At 34.5% G+C, this 12,093-nt stretch overlaps 1 pseudogene; it reads left to right on the plus strand.

The window, feature by feature from the left end:
* The first annotated feature begins 5,675 nt into the window (after positions 1-5,675).
* LOC126945834 (60S ribosomal protein L7-like) lies at positions 5,676-10,592 on the plus strand (annotated as a pseudogene).
* The last annotated feature ends 1,501 nt before the right edge of the window (positions 10,593-12,093 follow it).

Below are 12,093 nucleotides of genomic sequence, written 5' to 3' on the forward strand. Positions count from 1 at the left end.
AGTTTGCTGAGAATGATGGTTTCCAGCTGCATCCATGTCCCTACAAAGGATACAAACTCATCCTTTTTTATGGCTGCATAGTATTCCATGGTGTATATGTGACACATATTCTTAATCCAGTCTGTCACTGATGGACATTTGAGTTGATTCCAAGTCTTTGCTATTGTGAATAGTGCCACAATAAACATACGTGTGCATGTGTCTTTATAGTAGCATGATTTATAATCCTTTGGGTATATACCCAGTAATGGGATGGCTGGGTCATATGGTATTTTTAGTTCTAGATCCTTGAGGAATCGCCATACTGTTTTCCACAGTGGTTGAACTAGTTTACAATCCCACCAACAGTGTAAAAGTGTTCCTAGCCAGGGGAACTAAGACACACAACACCTGGAAAATCAGGTAACACCAACCCTAATACTGTGCTTTACCAAGGGTATTAGCAAACGGCACACCAGGAGATTATATCCCACACCTGGCCGGGAGAGAGTTTTATTTAACTACTTTAGGGTCAATTGTAATGTCCCTTTGTCATTTCTCATTGTGTTTATTTGAATTTTCTCTTTTTTTTTTTTCTTTATTAGTCTAGCCATTTATCTTATTATTTTTTTTTTTTCAAAAAAACAAAACCTCCTTAATTCATTAATCTTTTGTATGGCTTTTTGCATCTCAATTCTTTTTCATTTCAGGTTTGATTTTGATTATTTCTTGATTTCTGCTAGCTTTGATGTTGGTTTGCTCTTGCTTCTCTAGTTCCTCTAGTTGTGATGTTAGGTTGTTAATTTGACATCTTTCTAACTTTTTGATGTGGTCATTTAGTGCTATTAACTTCACTATTAATATTGCCTTAGCTGGGTCCCAGAGATTCTGGCATGTTGCATCGTGGTTCTCATTAGTTTCAAAGAATTTTTTGATTTCTGCCTTAATTTCATTATTTTCCCAAAAGTCATCCAGGAGCAGGTGGTTAAATTTCAATGTAATTATATGATTTTGTGTAATTGTCTTAGAACTGATGTCTATTTTTATTGCACTGTAACTCAAGAGTGGGGTTCGTATGATTTAGGGTTTTTTGATTTTGCAAAGGATTGTCTTATGTGCAATTGCATGGTTGATTTTCAAGCATGTGCCTATTAGGTCCATTTGTTCAAGTGTCAAGTTCAGGTTCCAAATATCTTTGTTATTTTTCTGCCTCAATGATCTCTCTGATACTCTCTGTAGAGTGTTGAAGTCACCCACTATTATTTTATGGTTATCTCAGTCTCTTTGTAGGTCACCAAGAACATGCTCAGTAAATCTGGCAGCTCCTATTTTGAGTGCCTATATATTTAGGATACTTAGGTCTACTTGTTAAATTGAACCCTTCACCATTATGTAATGTCCTTCTTTGTCCTTTTTTGTCTCTTGCTTTTAAGTCTGTTTTATCTGAGTTAAAATAGCAATCCCTGCTTTTTTTCTGTTTCTGGTTGCTTGGTGGATTTTTCCACATTTCTTTACTTTGAAGCTACAGGTGTCATTGCATGTGAGAGGGATGTCTTGTAGACAACATACCATTGGGTATTGCTTCTTTTTTGTTTTTATTTTGACACTGTCTAACCTATTTTTTTCTTTATTTTTACATAGGTTATTGGGGGTACAGGTGATGTCTGGTTTCATGAGTCAATATTTTAGGGGTGATCTGTGAGATTTTGGTGTACCCATAAACTGAGCAGTAAATACTGAACCCTATTTGTAGTCTATTATCCCTCATCCCCCCTCCCACCCTTCATCTCAAGTCCAAAAGTTCATTGCATCATTCTTATGCCTTTGCAGTCTCATAACTTGGCCCCCACATATCAGTGAGAACATACAATGCTTGGTCTTCCAATCCTGAGTTACTTCACTTAGAATAATAGTCTCCAATCTCATCCAGGTCACTGTGAATGCCATTAATTCATTCCTTTTAATGGCTAAGTGGTATTCCATTGTATATATCTACCACAGTTTCTTTATCCACTCATTGATTGATGAGCACTTGGGATGGTTCCACACTTTTGCAATTGCAAACTGTACTGATATAAACATGTGTGTGCAAGTATCTTTTTCATATAATGACTTATTTTTCTCTGGATAGATACCCAGTAGTGCGATTGCTGGATCAAATTGTTGTTCTACTTTTAGTTCTTTAAGGAATCTCCACACTGTTTTCCGTAGTGGTTGTACTAGTTTACATTCCCATCAGCAGTGGGACATGTTCATGATCACTACATCCTGGCCAACATGGAGTGTGTTTTTGTTTTTTTGATGATGGCCATACTTGCAGGAGAAAGGTGGTATTGCATTGTGGTTTTGATTTACATTTCCCCGATCATTAGTGATGTTGAAGATTTTGTATATGTTTATTGGCTATTTGTATATCTTTTCAGAATGGTCTATTCATGTCCTTAGCGCTCTTTTTGATGGCACTCTTTTTTTCTTGCTGATTTGTTTGACTTATTGTAGATTCTGGATATTAGCTTTTGTCAGATGTTTAGATTGTGGTGATTTTCTCTCACTCTGTGGGTTGTTTGTTTACTCTGTTGACTGTTCCTTTTGCCACGCAAAAGTTCTTTAGTTTAATTAAGTCCCAACTATTTATCTTTGTTTCTATTGCATTTGCTTTTAGGTTCTTGGTCATGAAATCCTTGCCTAAGTCAATGTCTAGAAGGGTTTTTCCAATGTTATCTTCCATGGTTTTTAAAGTTTCAGGTCTTAGATTTAAGTCCTTAATCCATCTTGTATTGATTTTTGTATAAGTTATGAGATGAGGATCCAATTTCATTATCATACATGTTACTAGCCAATTATCCCAGCACCATTTGTTGAATAGGGTGTCCTTACCCCACTTTATGTTTTTGCTTGCTTTGTCAAAGATTAGTTGGCTGCAAGTATTTGGGTTTATTTCTGTGCTCTCTATTCTGTTTCATTTATAGCAGTACCATGCTGTTTTGGTGACTATGGCCTTATAGAATAGTTTGAAATCGGGTAGTGTGATGCCTCCAGATTGGTTCTTTTTGCTTAGTTTTCCTTTGGCTATGCAGGCTCTTTTTTGGTTCCATATGAATTTTGGAATTGTTTTTTCTAATTCTGTGTAGAATGATTGTGGTATTTTGATGGGAATTGTGTTGAATTTGTAGATTGCTTTTGACAGTATGGTTATCTTCACAATATTAATTCTACTCATCCATGAGCATGAGGTGTGTTTCCATTTGTTTGTGTCATCTATGATTTCTTTTGCAGCGTTTTATAGTTTTCCTCATGGAGATCTTTCACCTCCTTGGTTAGGTATATTGCTAGAACTTTTATTTTTTTCAGGTATTGTTAAAAGGGTTGAGTTACTGATTCAATTGTCCACATGACTGCTGTTGGTGTGTAGAAGTTACTTTCTAGGTATTTAATGTATATGTGGTTACTGTAAATGGGATTACTTTTTTATTTCTTTTTCTCATTGTTCACTGTTGACATATAGAGATGTCACTGATTTTTTGTGTTGATTTTTTTATCCTGCAACTTTACTGAATTTGTTTGCCATTTCTAAAGGTTTTTTCATGGAGTCTTTAATTTTTTCCAAATATTAGATCATATCATGTGCAAACAAGGGTAATTTAATTTCTTCCATTCTAATTTGGATGCCCTTCATTTCTTTCTCTTTTCTGATTGCTCTAGCTAGGAATTTCATACCATGTGGAAAAACAATTTTGGTAGTGGGCATTGTCATCTGCCAGATCTGAGAGGTCAGGCTTACAGGTTCTCCTCATTCAGTGTGATACCAGCTGTGGGTCTGTCTTGTATGGCTTTTATTATACTGAGACATGTTCTTTCTATTCTCAGTTATTTTAGGGTTTTTATCATGGAAAAATGTTGAATTTTATCAAATGTCTTTTCAGCATCAATTGAAATGATCATATGGTTTGAATTATACATTCTGTCAATATGATGTGTCACATTGATTGATTTGCATATGTTGAACCATTTTTGCATTGTTGAGATAAATCCTACTTAGTCATGATGAATCCCACTTTTTTTTTTTTTTTCTTAAAACAACAAAGGTTTATTTCTTCTCATGCTACATATCTCTCATGGACTGGTAGGGGCTCTGATCTGTGTTGTCCCGGGGCACCAGGCTGATGAAGGCTCTATCTCCGTGCATTCACAATCACTGTGCAGGAGGAAGAGTGTGCTCTGGGGCCTTGCATTAGGAATTCAGTACATCTTCTTTTATCTTTTTAATTATAAATTTTTAATTTGTGTGGATACATAGTAGATTTATATATTTATGGGCTACATAGATATTTTGATACAGGCGAGCCATCCCATTACTGGGTATATACCCAAAGGATTATAAATCATGCTGCTATAAAGACACATGCAGCTGGAAACCATCATTCTCAGCAAATTATCACAAGAACAGAAAACCAAACACCACTTTTAATGTATTGTTGAATTTAGTTTCTTAGTATTTTCTTGAGAATTTTTGTATCACCACTCACCAGAGATATTTCCCTATACTTTTGTTTCTATTGATGTATCCTTGTCTGGTTATGATGTCTTCTTTCTGTTAAAACTGCTTGTCATTCTGTAACTTTCTTGTACTTGGATATTGCTTTCTTTCTCTATGTTTTAGCAGTTCCCTGTTATTATCCCTTTGAATAAGTTTTCTACCACTATCTGTTTTCTCTATTTGTTCTTTAAGATCACTAACAGTTAGATTCTTCCTTTTTGAGGATATTTTCTAGATCCTGTAAGTATGCTTTAGTGATATATATATATATACACAATCCTTAACTAGGTATTTTCAAGTAGCTTATCTTCATGGTCCCTAAGTCTTTCCTCTCGTTGGTCAATTCTACTATTCAAATTCTGATGTTTTCTTCAGTATATCACTTGCATTTTTTAGCAGCATAATTTCTGGTTTTTTTTTTGTAAATTACTTCAATCTCTTTGTTAAATTTATCTGACACCATTCTAAATTATTTCTTGATGCTATATTAAAGTTTTCTCAAAACTCTTATTTATAATTATCTGTCTCAAAGGTCACACATCTGCGTTTCTCCAGGACTGGTCCCTGGTGCCTTGTTGACTACATTTGGTGTGGTTATGTTTTACTGGATGTTATTGATGCTAGAAATGTTCTTCAATGTCTGGACACTGAAGAGTTGAGTATTTATTGTAGTCTTCATTGTCTGGTCTTTTTATTTAACTTATCCTTTTGTGAAGTTTTTCTAGATATTCAAAAAATCTTGGGCATTGGGATCTAAACTGTATCTGCTTTAGGTGGCAACCCATACCCCATACATTTGTGATTCCTGCAGACTCATAGAAGTACTGCCTTGATGGTTTTGGACAAGATCCAGACAAATTCTCTGGAGGATGAGGCAGATAACTCTTGTTCTTGCCCCACTTTCTTGCAAACAAATGAAGTCCTCTTTCTGTTCTGAGCCACCTAAAGCTGGGGCTTCGAGTTACACATATACTCCTGTGGCCACCACTATGATGACTGTGCTGAGTCAGACCTGAGATCAGCACAACACTAGATCTCACCCAAGGTCTTCTGTAACCACTACCTGGATACTGCCTTTGTTCATTCAAGGGTCTAAGGCTCTACAATCAGCAGATTGTAAAGCCCACCAGTCCTATGTCCTTCCCTTCAGGGCAGCAGGATGCCCCATACCCCAGGTGAGCCCAGAGATGACAGCCAGGATTCATAGAGAAGAGAAAACTACCTTCTGCTCTCTGTACTGAAGCTGAGCTGGCACTCAAACCACAAGGTGCAGCGCTTCTCATTCTTCCCTTCTCTTTGCAAAAGCAGAGGAGCCTCACCCTCTGACCAGCACTACATGTCCATGTGGAGTACTGCCAGATTATTAGTGATGTTTTCATAAGACTTAAGGGCTTGTAAGTTAGTTTGTGGTGAATGCTGCATGGCCTGGAACTCACCCTTCAGGGTAGTGGGCTCCCCTCTGGCCCAGGGCAGGTCAAGTAATGCCGTCACAGAGTCAAGTCAAATCAAAACTACAATGTGATATCATTTCACCCTAGTTAAAATGGCTTGCATCTAAATGACAGGCAATAACAAATGTTGACGATGATGTGGAAAAAAGGGAATCCTTGTACGTTCTGAGTGGGAATGTAAATTAGTACAACCACTATGAAGAACAGTTTGGAAGTTCCTCAAAATCTAAAAATAGATCTACCATATCATCCTACAGTCCTACTACTGGTTCTATACTCAAAAGAAGGTAAATCAGTATATTGCAGAGATATCCGCACTCCCATGTTTCTTGCAGCACTGTTCACAATAGCCAAAATCTGGAAGCAACCTAAGTCTTCATCAACATATGACTGGATACAAAAAATGTGGTAGTTATACACACGGGAGTACTTTTCATCCGTAAAAAAATTAGATCCAAGTACTTGCAACAAAATGGCTGAAACTGGATGGAGATTATTATGTTAAGTGAAATAAGCCAGGCACAGAAAAACAAACATTGCATGTTCTCACTTATTTGTGGGATCTGAAAATTAAAACTAGTGAACTCATGGAGATGGAAATAAAAGGATGGTTATCAGAAGCCTGGAAATGTAGTGGAAGGATAGGGGGCAGTTGGGGATGGTTAATGGGTACAAAAATAATAGAATAAATTAATAAGACCTAGTATTTGAGAGCAAAAAGGGTAGCTATAGCCAGTAATGTTAGTTCTACATTTAAAAATAAAAGAGTATAATAGGATTCTTTGTAACACAAAGGATAAATGCTTGAGATGATAAATACCCCATTTTCAAGGATGTGATTATTTCACATTGCATGCTTGTATCAATACATCTGATGTATCCCATAAATATATACACATAGTATGTAACCACAAAAACTAAAAACAAAAAGATCTAAACAAATTTCTATCTGCCCTTCAAAAATTTTAACTACACAAGGGCGGGAACTTTGCATGTTTCTGTAACCTGCCAAATCAGCATCACTTGGAAAAGTGCCTGGCAATATTAAAGGCTCAAACATTTTTTAGAGTGAATGAATGAATCAGAGACAGATGAAAAACTGGAAATCTAAATTGTTAATAATTATTCATTTATGGATTATCTAATATGTATTTGGATATCTTGTATATATATTAATACAACGTTCTGAGGCAGTACACTTTAGTTTCCATTCCGGTTAACTTTAGCAAGAGTCCTTTTTTTTTTTTTTTTTTTTTTTTTTTTTTTGTATTTTAAATTGTGCAAAAGAACAAATTAAAAGTGCTGGTATTTTAAATATATCTTAATATCATTAGACTTTTTGCCTTAGCTTGTGTCCTTCATGAAGTAGAGCCTGGAGCAAAAGTACATGTTGCAGTACTTCCAGAGAATGGAATGTTATTCGGCACTAAAAAGAAATGAACTAGCAAGGAAATTTAAATACACGCTGACCAGTGAAAAGAAGATAATATCAAAGTCTACACACTGTATGATTTTAACTATATGACATTTTGGAAGAGGCAAAACTATAAAGATGGCAAAAAGATCAGTGGTTTCCAAGGGTTGGCGGGGAGAGAGGAATGAATAGGCAGAGCACAGAGGAATTTCAGGGCAGTAAAACTATTCTATGTGATGCCATAGTGTTGGATATATGCCCTTATACATTTCTATAAACCCATGGAGTGGGAGATGTTAATACTAGGGAGATTATGCATGTGTAGAGACAGGGAGTATATGGAAAGTCTCTGCACTTTCTACTCTTTTTTGTTTGTTTGTTTTGAGAGGGAGTCTCACTCTGTTGCCAGGCTGGAGTGCAGTGGAGCGATCTGGTGTTGTGGGGCCAGATTTCATTTATAGTGATAGTCATTAAAAAACAAACTGTAAAAGGGGAAATAATTTGTCTTATAATTTATATTAAAACTGCAGTAAGAGTTTCGATTATTTGGATAACTTCCTTAGGTGTTTCTTAGCAATAATGAAGTCTCTCACCAATCCCCACTCTCATTCTCTATGATGTTTCCATCATTGGTGGGTGTTAAATAGGGGAAGAACAATCATTGTGGCATCATTAGACTGCTTATTGCATATTAGTGGTTTGAGGGATGATGACTTGCAAATAAATAATAATAGAAAATTGTGGCAAATGAATAATATCATTAAAATATGACATGTAGGTAGAGCAATATAAAATGAGTTGATAAATGCCAAAGCATGTTTACTATATTTGAAAAGTATTTCTATAGAGTCCTAGTTACTATATAGCATTATGATGTATTTATACTTACAGCATATACATTCATAAAACTTTCATTTGCTTTTCACTTTTAACATTCATTTTTTAAGAAACAATGAAAAAGATATTCCTTCAAAAACATAAAGAATCAATAAATATACCCCAAAAGTATGTTTCACTGGACTCATTCTTCTTATTCCATTTTAGATAAGGTACATTTTCCTTTTATTTCTGAATTTTTTCAATTATCCTTCCTTTTTTAGGTGGGAGGAAGGAAAACAGAAAGGTTAGGAATGGAGAGTAGGAGAGGGCTTGATCTAGTTAAGATTGTTAGCACAGGCTGCATGTTGGTCACTGACAGAGTCTCCATTACATAGTAAAACAAGAAAGAGAGAGAGAAAACTTTTGATGAATAGACAACATCTAATTTCTGTGCAAGAAAATCTTAAATTACTTTCAATTATTATTCCAAAAGGCAAAATTAATTGTAAATAACTAGATGTCATTAAAGCCAGATTCTGCTGGGTAATGCAAATCTTTTACAGTTTTGTTTCAGTTAACTGCCTCATTAATGATTTATAGATGTGTATACAGCTGTGGGAACCATAGCATTATCTAATGCACTCAGAGCATAATTACATATGAAAAGAACTATGCAGCTCATGGGAAAATCTCTGAAATTACTTACTGCTTTAACTTCAACTATATTAAGATGTAAAGCATTTCGAAATAGACTTTGATGTTTTGTCATGTTTTTGACTCAAAATATTGCCAACTTTTAAAGAAAAAATGGAATTTGCCATCAAATAAAAATGTTTCCATACTTCTTCAGTGCATGGCATACAAAAACATTAAGGCTTGTTTAACAAAGAAACTAAGCAAGTTATTTATTATTTAGGAAGCCAGTTCAGAAAACATTGCTCTTTGTGCATCTGTTATGTATGAAGAATAAAAATTTAGTCAATAAAACAAAAGCATAGTCTTTTCATCATTATACTAAAACACAGATCATTTCAAGATAAAAGTCTTAGAATACTAATTTTCCATCAGATTTTATCTAGTTCTATAGGGTAATACTTTTTATTATAACCACTATTTCTTTACCTCTAGGAGAGCCCAGCCCTTTTTTTAACATCATTTGTTTTAGTTCTCCATTCATTTCTTCTTTGGTGAGTATTTTTTTCCTGAATTTTAACTACTTAGATGATATTATACATCACCAATTATTTCTGGACTCTTTTTCCTTTTACATTTAATATACACACATATAACTTTGAACATCTAAGTTCCTAATTCTGACATACATATATAAATGTAATGAAAATATGTATTTATGTATATATGTATATATATTCATAGTTCACCCAAGTGAAACTTCAATGTTAACTCACTCTTGGTTTCCTGGGCATGTGCAAATAAAATAGTAGTTGATAAAAAATGTGGGAGAGAAATTTTAAAATGATACATTTTTAATTGTTAACATACTGCCTAGGAATAGGTACTCTATAGATAAAGACACAGACTTCCAATTTGTTATTAGGTAAAAGAGTCATGCCAAATGCAATTAAGTTTCTCTTTCTTCCTATCAGAGCTTTACTGAGCTCCTTTCTGGCTGGAAACATGGAGGCTGTCCAAGAGAAGAAGAAGATTCCTGTTGTGCCAGTAATGCTTAAGAAAAAGTGAAGGATTTAGCAGAGCTGAACATCAAGTGCCTGAGAAAGAAGTTTTTGCCCAAAAGATGCTTCGAAAGGTAAGTAGGAAGCTTATCTATGAAAAAGCAAAGTACTATCACAAGGAATATAGGCAGATGCACAGATCTGAAATTCGAATGGCTAGGATGCTAAGAAAAGCTAGCAATTTCTATGTATTACACCTGTAGAACCCAAATTGACATTTGTCATCAGGAACGGAAGTATCAATGGTGTGAGTCCAAAAGTCTGAAAGGTGTTGCAGCTTCTTTGCCTTTGTCAGATCTTCAATGGAACCTTCATTAAGCTCAACAACGCTTCACTTAATATGTTGTGGATTGTAGAACCATATACTGCATGGAGATACCCAAACCTGAACTTGGTAACTGAACTAATCTACAAGCATGATTATGGCAAAATCATCAAGAAGCACATTGCCTTGACAGATAACACATTGATTGCTCATCGCTTGGTAAATATGGCATCATCTGCCTGGAGGGTCTGATTCATGAGATCTCTACTGATGGAAAGATGCTTCAAAGAAGCAAAAAATTTTCTGTGGCCCTTCAAATTATCCTCTCCATGAGGTGGAATAATAATAAAAAAAGACCATCCCTTTTGCAGAAGGTGAAGATGCTGGCAACAGGGAGGACCAGAACAACAGACTTACTAGAAGGATGAACTAATGTGTTTATCATAATTATTTTTCTAATCTGTTCAGTTTATAAACAGTGCTTGCTTTCAAATTGAAAAAAAAAATGTTACTGACTTGGGCTTTAGATGATATTGAAATAACTAGTAACTTATACACAGCACTTTCCCACTGAAGAAAGTGATCAAATGCACACGTGACTGTTAATAAACCAAAATAATGGTTCTTAAATAATGCATGAAATTAGCTGAAGATCATAAACTTAAAATAGGACTTTGTACTGTTCCATTAGGGGTGGAATTTTAATTAAACCTGCACCATAAAACCAAATCAATGTGTATTCTGTGTTTACAGTGAAACCATGCCTCTTAGTAAAATAAAATGCATATTTAGAAAAAATGGAGGCTGAACAACATGACTAATATGTCCTTTAAATTTCTAATTTATAGAATTAGGTGGCCGATCTTTTCCATTTGTTCACATTAATTGTATAATAGGCTATGTCAAAAGATCAAAAATAATATCACATGAATACATTTTAATACTTTCCTATTGGTAATCTAGTGGATGAGGCCAAAAAACAATAACAATGAAAAATAAATAGAAATGATTCCCAAGGAAAACATTTCAGTTCTTTTTGTGTGTGCCTTTAAATAAGATTTCTATCATTATTTGCATGTGTAAAACATATTCACTGGAAAAATTTTATCCTTTTTATATAATTTTGTTTGATCAAGATTTCTACTATTTCTATGAGAATCAAATTTTCATGCTTTCCTAGCTTACGCACCTTTGTAATTTAAAAGTTTGTAAGGTATTATTTACATTGAAACTATCTTAAAATTACTCAAACATGGGAACATAAATTTGTTTTATAATTTTCTAATAATTTTAGACTTGGGGCACATAAAAGCATATCTTCAAATTTTCAGTTTTAAATGGAAGAGAAAAATGGTACCTGACAGCATATTTCTCCTCCAATTCTCTTATAGCTCCCAATGAAAGAATAATGGTTTTTAACAACGCAAAAATTAATAAGATACAGCAGCAAAACAATTTAGAAGACAGCAAAAATTTTTAAAAGTCCAAAAAAAAGTAGCAATGACTAAATAACGCAAGAGGTGGAGCCCAAAATCATTAACTTCCAAAAGGACAACCAAGAATGGAAACAGTTAATAATGTGACAGACAGAGCACGGGGCCTATCATGGGGAGGGGGGAGGGGGAGGGATTGCATTGCGAGTTATACCTGATGTAAATGACGAGTTGATGGGTGCTGACGAGTTGATGGGTGCAGCACTCCAACATGGCACAAGTATACATATGTAACAAACCTGCACGTTATGCACATGTACCCTAGAACTTAAAGTATAATAATAATAATAAATAAATAAAAATAAATAAATAAATAAAATTTTAAAAAATAAAAAAATTTAAAAAATTAAAAAAAAAAAGTAACAAGACAAGACCCATCCAACCCATGTCCTTTAGATACCATAATAGTGATTCCACAAAAGCCTGAGAATTTTAACTAAT

Source organism: Macaca thibetana, chromosome X, assembly GCF_024542745.1.
Source record: "Macaca thibetana thibetana isolate TM-01 chromosome X, ASM2454274v1, whole genome shotgun sequence".
In the NCBI taxonomy this organism is placed as follows: domain Eukaryota; kingdom Metazoa; phylum Chordata; class Mammalia; order Primates; family Cercopithecidae; genus Macaca; species Macaca thibetana.